Here is an 11,854-nt window from a genome sequence, read left to right as displayed (position 1 = left end):
AATAAAATCTTCAAAAATATATGAAAATCAATCAATATGATACACCATATTAAGAGAATAAGGGGGAAATTATCTCAATAGATAGAGAAAATAAATTTTACATGATAAAAAACACTTGGTCTCTGTAAAATAGGAATAGAAGAGAAGTTTCTCATCTTGTTAAAAGAGTATCTTGAATATTTTGAATATCTAGAATTTGTGAAGTTGGAAAGTGCAATAACTGAAATGAAAACTCAATAGGGGGACTCAACATCAGATTTGGCTGAGAGAAAAATCAGTAAATGTAAATGCAAGTTAATTGAGATTATTCAGAAAGAAAATTCAGAAAGAAAATAATGCAAATAGCTTAAGGGACTTATGGGACAAGAATGAGTAAACCAATGTATGCAGTATTAGGTTCCAAGAGGAGAGAGAAAGGAATAAAAAGTTTATTCAAAAACACAGTAGCCAAAAACATCCCTAACTTGTGGAAAAAACAGACATCTAGGTCCAAGAAACCAAAGAAAAAAAAAGCCAAAGAAGATAATTTCAAAGAGACCCACAATGAGATATGTTAACTAAATTGTCAAAAGTTAAAGACAAGGCATCTTAGAAGCAATAGAAAAGCAACTGGTTACATACAAGAAAACCTCCATAAAGCTATCAATATATTTTTCACCACAAATATTGCAGTCCAGAAGGAAGTAGGATGATATATTCAAAATGCTGAAAGAAAAAAAAAGTCAACCAAATGAGTTTTAGTATATTCACAAAGTTGTACAACAAACAACACAATTAAATTCCAATATATTCTACCACCCCAAAGAGAAAATTTACATCCATCTATAGTCACTCCTAATTCCCTCAGTCCTCTCTAATCTAATTTGTGTCTCTATGGATTTGCATATATGATGGACATTTCTTATATGATTGTATGAAATCATATAATATGTGATCTTTGGTATCTGCTTCTTTTCACTTAGCATAATATCTTCAAATTTGATCAATGTTGTAGCTTGTATTGATAGTTCATTTCATGTTATTGGTGAATAATATTCCATCTTATGCATTCATTAGTTGATGAACATTTAAATAGATTCCGTTTTGGAAGGAGCTAAGATGGTGGAGTAGTAGGAGGACCCTGGGCTTTCATCATCCCTTGAACACAGTTAGATAATCAGATCATTCTGAACACCCAAGAAATCAATCTGAGGACTATAGAACAAACGGTACAACTAGAGGGAGAGAAGAGACCACATTGTGGAAGGTAGGAGGTGGGGAGATGTGATTTGGGGGAGAAAAAGATCAGGGGTACTGCAGAGGGGGAGGGAGTCCCGGTCATGGAGAGAGGCAAGAGGGAGAGAGAATTGCACAGGGAAAATACTTCCTCAAACCATTGACTGGGAAAACAAGAGGGGCTAATTTTTGTAAGTTTTTACAAACAGCAAGGCTCAAAGACTGGAGTTTTAGAGGTCCATGGCGTGGCCCCTGTGGAGCCCAGCAGGTGCTGCAGTGCTCCTGTGGAGGAGTGTAGATAAGCCTGGTAGCAGACAGCACGATCTGAGGATCCCATGGGACACACTGGCAGAGACAATTCCCCCTTGTTGGAGCCCATCTGGGAGAGGTGGCATTGCCTCTCAGGGGAGAAAAGAGCCGGTGGGCACCATTTCTTTCCCCTGCGATGCCTGCTGAGGGCAGCTAACCTGAACACTGGCTCTTTGCTGCATTTTACTCCCAAATCCATGCCCCTATGCTTTGGTGCAACTGCCCTATTGGGACAAACCTACATCAGTTCCAAGGCAGCAAGACCCTCCCCCAGAGGACCAGCATGGGTCCCTGCCACACCAGGTTCCTAAAGTATGGAGGTTTAAAACTCAGCTGACCTGCCTGGGATAAAAAAAAAAACATTGCAGTGAACTTCCAGGTGGGCAAATGGCCAGGTCACAGACAAGGTGAAAGCAGGGATGTAAGGGATGTCAGCAACACATGAGAGGAGATTGTTCACTCTTCTAGGAGGGCTTCCCAGACAGTGGTGGGTACAAACTTTCCTCTCCAGAACAAGGGAGGGGGCTGGCACCATTTCTTTCTCACACCCCCTGCAGCATAAACTAACTATAGTAAGCAGGACAATGCCAATGGTGGCAATCTAAACCACTTACACTAAGTCCCACCCCCATGCTCTGCAGGTGCTGCTTTTCTCTGGTAAATATGCTTGAGAACTAAAGCAGGAGGCCCCTCCCTGGAAGACCAGTACAAACCCCACATATACCACGTCTACTGACCATAGAGTTCTGCAAAGCTTCAGCTCTAGTGGAAATAACATTGGGTCTCTTTTAACAAGCAAACAAGAGCATACCTAGTTAAAACTTGCCACACTCTGGCTAAGGTCCAAACACTCCCCATTGCAGGCAAGGAGAAACTCTACAAAGGATTGACAGGAGGGACCGAGCAGCCATAACACAGCAGCAGAGTGTATACAGCATACACTAAAGACATTTCCTGCAACACTAGGCCCTGGACATTATATGACTTCTTCTTCATAAAGCCACTACTCTCAGGAGTGAGAAATAAAACAGGTTTTCCTAAACAGAGAGAAGAAGACATAGACCTAGACAATATGTCAAAACAGAGGAGAGTCAAAGGGATCATTGCCTCAGCAGTGGTGAAAGAGCCACAGTGGTGGAGAAGAGGGACAGACAGACTAACATGCAGGGAAGCACATGGGGAAAATGAATACCCACAGCAACTGGCTTGGAAAGTGAGAAGGGCCTAATTTCATGACTTCTGGCAACCAATGGGGCTCAAAGCCTGGAGTTTTAAAGGACAGCAGGCTTGGCTGTGATAAAGCCCAGAGGGCATTGAATTGCTCTTGGAGAGAAGGTAGGCAAACAACCTATGGACATACAGCGTGGAAGCAGCTATCTGAAGAGCACCTGAGGAAAACAGTGGGAAGTTTATTTGTTCATTTTAGAGTGCATCCCATAGAGACAGCATACACAGAGAGACCCCTCCAGGAACAAAGACATTGAACAGTGCCATTTCACTTCCCCACACCTCAGCATAAGTACAGGGCCACCTGCTGGAACCAGCTCAGCACTGACAACATCTAACTTGCTTACACCAAGCACCAGCCCCCTGTACTCTGGTGGAACCACCCTTCCCAGTCTCCTTTGCCTCAGTCCCAGCAAGAAAGGCCCCCTCTCCAAGAAGACCAGTCTCAAACCCATACTCCCACTCAGGAGTTTTGTAGAGCCTTGGTTCTTGTGGCAGTGGTGACTGGTCTCATTTCACAAGCAAACAAGGGCACACCTAGTTAAAACACACCACATACAGGCCAGAGATGAAATACTGTCCACAATAGGAAAAGACAGCCAATGCAAATGACTGACCTGAAGGATAAGTTGGTGAGGACACAACAGCAGAGTGCAGGAAACACACATTAGAGACACTCCCTGAAGTTTCAGGCCTGTGGGAGCAGGACACTACATGGCAGGGCACTACAGGACTTCTTCAGAAGGCCATTACTCTCAAGAACAGGAGATGTAGCTGACTATCCCAACACAGAGAAACAGGCACAAAGAAGTAGACAAAATGAGAAGACAGAGAAATTTATCACAAATGAAAGAACAGGACAGGGCCTCAGCCAGAGATCTAAGCAAAGCAGATTTAAGATATTGCCTGATGAAGTATTGAAAGCAATTATCATGAGGATACTCACTGGACATGAGGAAAGAGTGGAAGACAGGAGAAAGACAATATGTCAAAACGGAGGAGAGTCAAAGGGGTCATTGCCTCAGCAGTGGTGAAAGAGCCACAGTGGTGGAGAAGAGGGACAGACTAACATGCAGGGAAGCACATGGGGAAAATGAATACCCACACTTAACACAGAGATAAGGAATAATGTAGCAGAGATAAAAGGCTCAATAAATGAAATAAAAAGCATGCATGATGGAATGAACAGTAGGCTGGAAGAAGCAGATGAATGAATTAATGACCTAGAAGACATATTAATGGAAAGTAATCAAGCTGAACAAAAGAGCAAAAAAGAATTCTGGAAAATGACAACAGACTTAGGGAACTCAGTGACTCCATCAAATGTAATAAAATTTGTATTATAGGAGTCTCAGAGGAAGAAGAAAGACAAAAGAGGGAAGAATATTTTTTTTTTGAATAAATAATAATAGTGAAAAATTTCCCTAATCTGGAGAAAAAAACAGATATCTGGATCCAGGATGCACAGAGAACCCCCAACAAAATCAACAGAAGCAGATACATACCAAGAAATATTGTAATTAAATTGGCAACATATAGTGATAAAATAATTTTAAAAACACCAAGAAAAAAGAAGACAGTAACATACCAAGGAAACCCCATAAGGTGAGGAGAGGATTTCTCACAGAAGCTTTCCAAACCAGAAGACAGTGACATGATACATTCAAAGTGCTGAACGAGAAAAATCTGCAGCCAATAATACTCCATCCAGCAAGGATACCATTCAGAATAGAGAGAAAGAAAAAGAATTTTCCAGACAAACAAAACTAAAGGAGTTCATGAGCACTAAACCAGCTGTGCAAGAAATATTAAAGGAGAGTCTGAGGGGAAATGAGAGACAAAAAGTGACAGTATGATTGTAGGAAACACAAAAGCAGTTAAAATTAGTAATTCTGTAAAAATCAGTCAAGGAATTCACAAAATAAAAGGATGTAAAATATGACAACATATCCTTAAAATGTGGGGAGGAGAGGAGTAAAGAATAGGTTCAAATTTAAATGACCATAAACTTAATGTAGACTTCTATATGCAGAAGAGGTTATACACAAACCTAATGGTAACAATATACCAAAAACTATTAATAAATGTGCAAAGAATAAAGAAAAAGAAATGCAAATATATCACTAAAGAAAATCAGTAAACCATGAAAGAGAGAAAGACAAGAAAAGATCAGAGAAAAACTTCAGTAACAGCCACAACACAGGTTAAAAAATGGCAATAAATACATATCTGTCAATAATTACTTTGAATGTAAATGGACAAAATGCTCCAATCAAAATACATAGGGTAACATAATGTATTAAAAAAATACCAGTCTATATGCTGCTTACAAGAGACATATTATAGACCTAACACATGCAGATTGAAAGTAGAGGGTGGAGAAATATTATCATGCAACTGGATGTCAAAAGAAAGCTGGAGTAGCAATATTTATATTGGACAAATTAACTTTATTTTTTGGACAAATTAACTATTTCGTTTATTATGTTCAGTTAGCCATTGTATAGTACATCATTAGTTTTTGATGTGTTCAACGATTCATTAGTTACATATAACACCCAGTGTTCATCACATGTGCCCTCCTTAATAACCATCACCCAGCTACCCCATCCACCTACCCCCTCCCCTCTGAAACCCTCAAATTGTTTTCTGGAGTCCATAGTCTCTCATGGTTTGTCTCCCTCTCTGATTTCTCCCCCTTCAGTTTTCCATCCCTCCCCCTATGGTCCTCCATGCTATTCCTTATGTTCCACATATGAGTGAAACCATATGATAATTGACTTTCTCTGCTTGACTTATTTCACTTAGCATAATCCCCTCCAGTTCCATCCATGTTGATGCAATTGGTGGATATTTCTGATAGCTGAGTAATATTCCATTGTATGTATGTACCACATCTTCTTTATCCATTTATTTGGACAAATTAACTTTAAAACAAAGACTATAACAAGAGACAAAGAAGGACATATATAATAATAAAGGGGAAATCCAACAAGATATAGCAATTGTAAGTATTTATGCACCCAAATGGAGCACCTAAATATATAAATGGTTAATTAAAAAATCAAGGAACTAATTGATAATGATACAATAATAGTAGGGGACATTAATAGCCCCCTTACATCAATGGATAGGTCACCTAAACAGAAAATAAACCATAAAACAATGGCTTTAAATGACACACTGGACCAGATTTACTTAACAGATACATTCACAACATTCCATGCTAAAACAGCAGAATACACATTCTTCTCAAGTGGACTGGAACATTCTCCAGAATATATCACAAAATAGGTCACAAAACAAGTCTCAACAAATTTAAGATCAAAGTCATACCATGCATCTTTCCTAATCACAATGCTATGAAGCTAGAAGTCAACCACAAAAAAAATCTGGAAAGACCACAAATACATGGAGGTAAAACAACATGCTACATAACAATAAATGGGTCAACCAGGAAATCAAAGAAGAAATAGAAAAGTACATGGAAATAAATGGAAATGAAAACACAATGCTCATGGATCAGAAGAATAAACATTGTTAAAATGTCTACACTGCTAAGAGTAATCTATACCTTCAATGCCATCCCGATTAAAATAACAATGGCATTTTTCCAAGTGCTGGAACAAACAATCCTGAAATTTGTATGGAATCAGAAAAGACCCTGAATCACCAAGGAAATGTTGAAAAAGAAAAACAAAGCTGGGGGCATCAAGTTGCCTGATTTCAAGCTATATTACAAAGCCGTGCTCACCAAAACAGCATGGTACTGGCACAAAAACAGAAACACATCAATGGGACAGAATAGAGAGCCCAGATATGGACTCTCAACTCTATGGTCAAATAATCTTTGACAAAGCAGGAAAAAATATGCAATGGAAAAAAGACAGTCTCTTCAATAAATGGTGCTGGGAAAATTGGACAGCTATATACAGAAGAATGAAACTCGACCATTCTCTAACACCATACACAAAGATAAACTCAAAATGGATGGAAGACCTCAATGTGAAACAGGAATCCATCAACATCCTAGAGGAGAACACAGGCAGTGACCTCTTTGACATCGGCCACCGCAACTTCTTTCAAGACACATCTCTAAAGGCAAGGGAAACAAAATGGAAAATGAACTTTTGGGACTTCACCAAGATAAAAAAGCTTCTGTACAGCAAAGGACACAGTCAACAAAACAAAGAGGCAACCCATGAAATGGGAGAAGATTTTTGCAAATGACACTACAGACAAAGGGTTGATATCCAAGATCTATAAAGAACTCCTCAAACTTAACACCCCAAAAACTAATAATCAAGTCAAAAAATGGGCAGAAAACATGAACAGACACTTCTCCAAAGAAGACATACAAATGGTAAACAGACACATGAAAAATTGTTCATCATCATTAGCCATTAGGGAAATTCAAATCAAAACCACACTGAGATACCACCTTACACCAGTTAGAATGGCAAAAATGGACAGGGCAAGAAACAACAAATGTTGGAGAGGTTGTGGAGAAAGGGGAACCCTCTTACACTGTTGGTGGGAATGCAAGTTGGTACAGCCACTTTGGAAAACAGTGTAGAGGTTCCTCAAAAAGTTAAAAGTAGAGCTACCCTATCCTACTTAAAGGGTCTATCCAACAAGAAGATCTAACAATTGTAAATATCTATTTCCCTAACATGGGAGCTGCCAATTATATAAGGCAATTAATAACAAAATCAAAGAAACACGTCAACAACAATACAATAATAGTGGGGGACTTTAACACCCTCCTCACTGAAATGGACAGATCATCTAAGCAGAAGATCAACAAGGAAATAAAGACATTAAATGACACACTGGACCAAATGGACTTCACAAACATATTCAGAACATTCCATCCCAAAGCAATGGAATACACATTCTTCTCTAGTGCCCATGGAACATTCTCCAGAATCAATCACATCCTAGGCCATAAATCAGGTCTCAACCAGTACCAAAAGATTGAGATCATTCCCTGTCTATTTTCAGACCACAATGCTTTGAAACTGGAACTCAATCACAAGAGGAAAGTCAGAAAGAACTCAAATACATGGAGGCTAAAGAGCATCCTACTAAAGAATTAATGGGTCAACCAGGAAATTAAAGAAGGATTAAAAAATTCATGGAAACCAATGAAAATGAAAACACAACTGTTCAAAATCTTTGGGATGCAGCAAAGGCAGTCCTAAGAGGAAAGTATATAGCAATACAAGCCTTTCTCAAGAAACAAGAAAGGTCTCAAGTACACAACCTAACCTGACATCTAAAGGAGCTGGAGAAAGAACAGCAAATAAAGCCTAAACCCAGCAGGAGAAGAGAAATAATAAAGATCAGAGCAGAAATCAATGAAATAGAAACCAAAAGAACAGTAGAACAGATCAACGAAACTAGGAGCTGGTTCTTTGAAAGAATTAACAAGATTGATAAACCCCTGGCCAGACTCATCAAAAAGAAAAGAGAAATGACCCAAATCAACAAAATCATGAATGAAAGAGGAGAGGTCACAACCAACACCAAAGAAATACAAACAATTATAAGAACATATTATGAGCAACTCTATGCCAGCAAATTAGATAACCTGGAAGAAATGGATGCATTTCTAGAGATGTATCAACTACCAAAATTGAACCAGGAAGAAATAGAAAACCTGAAGAGACCTATAACCACTAAGGAAATTGAAGCAGTCATCAAAAATCTCCCAAAAAACAAAAGCCCAGAGCCAGATGGCTTCCCAGGGGAATTCTACCAAACATTTAAAGAAGAATTAATACCCATTCTTCTGAAACTGTTCCAAAAAATTGAAGTGGAAGGAAAACTTCCAAACTCATTTTATGAGGCCACCATTACCTTGATCCCAAAATCAGACAAAGACCCCATCAAAAAGGAGAATTACAGACCAATATCCCTGATGAACATGGATGCAAAAATTCTCACCAAAATCCTAGCCAATAGGATCCAACAGTACATTAAAAGGATTATTCACCACGACCAAGTGGGATTTATCCCTGGGCTGCAAGTTTGGTTCAATATCTGCAAATCGATCAACGTGATACAATACATTAACAAAAGAAAGAACAAGAATCATATGATCCTCTCAATAGATGCAGAATAAGAATTTCACAAAGTTCAGCATCCTTTCTTGATCAAAACTCTTCAGAGTATAGGGATAGAGGGTACATACCTCAATATCATAAAAGCCATCTATGAAAAACCCACAGCGAATATCATTCTTAATGGGGAAAGCTGAGAGCCTTTCCCTTAAGAGCAGGAACACGACAAGGATGCTCACTCTCACCACTATTGTTCAACATAGTAGTAGAAGTCCTAGCCACAGCAATCAGACAACAACAACAACAAAATAAATAAATAAATAAAAGGCATCCGAATCAGCAAAGAAGTCAAACTCTCACTCTTTTCAGATGATATGATACTTTATGTGGAAAACCCAAAAGACTGCACCCCAAAACTGCTAGAACTCATACAGGAATTCAGTAAAGTGGCAGAATATAAAATCATTCCAGAAAAATCAGTGGCATTTCTATACACCAACAATAAGACAGAAGAAAGAGAAATTAAGGAGTCAATCCCATTTACAATTGCACCCAAAACCATAAGATACCTAGGAATAAATCTAACCAAAGAGGCAAAGATTCTGTACTCAGAAAACTATAAAATACTCATGAAAGAAATTGAGGAAGACACAAAGAAATGGGAAAACATTCCATGCTCATGGATTGGAAGAACAAATATTGTGAAGATGTCAATGCTACCTAGAGCAATCCACACAGTTAAGGCAATCCCTATCAAAATACCAACCACTTTTTTCAAAGAAATGGAACAAATAATCCTAAAATTTGTATGGAACCAGAAATGACCCCGAATAGCCAGAGGAATGTTGAAAAAGAAAAGCAAAGCTGGCGGCATCACAATTCCAGGCTTCAAGCTCTATTACAAAGCTGTCATCATCAAGACAGTATGGTACTGGCACAAAAACAGACACATAGATCAATGGAACAGAATAGAGAGCCCAGAAATGGACCCTCAACTCTATGGTCAAGTAATCTTCAACAAAGCAGGAAAGAATGTCCAATGGAAAAAAGAGAGTCTCTTCAACAAATGGTGTTGGGAAATTCGGACAGCCACAGGCAGAAGAATGAAACTGGACCATTTCCTTACACCACACACAAAAATAGACTCCAAATGGTTGAAAGACCTCAATGTGAGACAGGAGTCCATCAAAATCCTAAAGGAGAACACAGGCAGCAACCTCTTCGACCTCAGCCCCAGCAACTTCTTCCTAGAAACATCACCAAAGGCAAGGGAAGCAAGGGCAAAAATGAACTACCGGGGCCTTCATCAAGATAAAAACTTTTGCAGAGCAAAGGAAACAGTCAGCAAAACCAAAAGACAACTGACAGAATGGGAGAAGATATTTGCAAATGACATATCAGATAAAGGGCTAGTATCCAAAATCTATAAAGAACTTATCAAACTCAACACCAAAGAACAAACAATCCAACCAAGAAATGGGCAGAAGACATGACAGACATTTTTCCAAAGAAGACATTCAAATGGCCAACAGACACATGAAAAAGTGTTCAGCATCACTCGGCATCAGGGAAATCCAAATCAAAAACCTCAATGAGATACCACCTCACACCAATCAGAATGGCTAAAATGAACAAGTCAGGAAATGACAGATGTTGGCGAGGTTATGGAGAAAGGGGAACCCTCCTACGCTGTTGGTGGGAATGCAAGGTGGTGCAGCCACTCTGGAAAACAGTATGGAGGTTCCTCAAAAAGTTGAAAATAAAGCTACCCTATGACCCAGCAATTGCACTCCTGATTATTTACCCCAAAGATACAAATGTAGTGATCTGAAGGGGTACATGCACCCCAATGTTTATAACAGCAATTTCCACAATAGTCAAACTATGGAAAGAACCAAGATGTCCATGAACAGGTGAATAGATAAGGAATATGTGGTATAGATATACACAATGGAATATTATCCAGCCATCAAAAAAAGCTAAATCTTGCCATTTGGAACTAGAGGGTATTATGCTAAGCGAAATAAGTCAATCAGAGAAAGACGAGTATCATATGATCTCACTGATATGAGGAATTCTTAATTTCAGGAAACAAACTGAGGGTTGCTGGAGTGCTGGGGGGTGGGAGGGATGGGGTGGCTGGGTGATAGACACTGGGGAGGGTATGTGCTATGGTGAGTGCTGTGAATTATGTAAGACTGATGAATCATGGACCTGTACCTCTGAAACAAATAACACATTATATGTTTAAAAAAAAAAAAGAAGATATTAGGAAGGGAAAAATGAAGGGGGTGCATCTGAGGGAGAGAAAAACCACGAGAGACTATGGACTCTGAGAAACAAACTGAGGGTTTTAGAGGGGAGAGGGGTTGGGGGATGGGCTGGCCTGTTGATGGGTATTAAGGAGGGCACGTACTGAATGGAGCACTGGGTGTTATACGCAAACAATGAATCATGGAAAACTACATAAAAATCTAATGATGTAATGTATGGTGACTAACATAACATAATAAAATAAAATTTAAAAAAATTTAAAAAAGAAGATAGAATTTCCAGTATTTGTGAACAGTAAGGAAAATATTGCCATGCACTAAGTGAGAATCACTGAAGTCCTAATTACTGATGAAAATATAGCTCATTCTCTGTCTATCTAAGGGCACCTAGGTGGCTCAGTCGGTTAAGCTTCTGCCTTTGGAGAGTCCTGGGATCAAGCTCCTGTCAGGCTCCCTGCTCAGCAGGGAGTCTGCTTCTCCCTCTCTCTCTGCCCCTCCCCCCACTTGTACTCTCTCTCAAATAAATAAATAAAATCTTAAGAAAAAGAAACCCTATGTAGGTTGGCTGTTCTGAACATTTAATGGTGTTGAGGAGGGGAGGGAAGGAGAGATGGAGGCAGTGGTGGGAAGTTGAGCTAGAGAGATATTTGAGCAGCAGTTGGATATTGAAGGACTTTGTAATATACAGAGCTACTGACAGCCATCAGATGGTTTTGAGAATGGAAATAACATGCTCATATATTTTCTTTGTAATTGTATGTTTTA

This window comes from Halichoerus grypus, chromosome X (assembly GCF_964656455.1).
Source record: "Halichoerus grypus chromosome X, mHalGry1.hap1.1, whole genome shotgun sequence".
Classification (NCBI taxonomy): domain Eukaryota; kingdom Metazoa; phylum Chordata; class Mammalia; order Carnivora; family Phocidae; genus Halichoerus; species Halichoerus grypus.
This window is presented reverse-complemented; position numbering follows the sequence as displayed.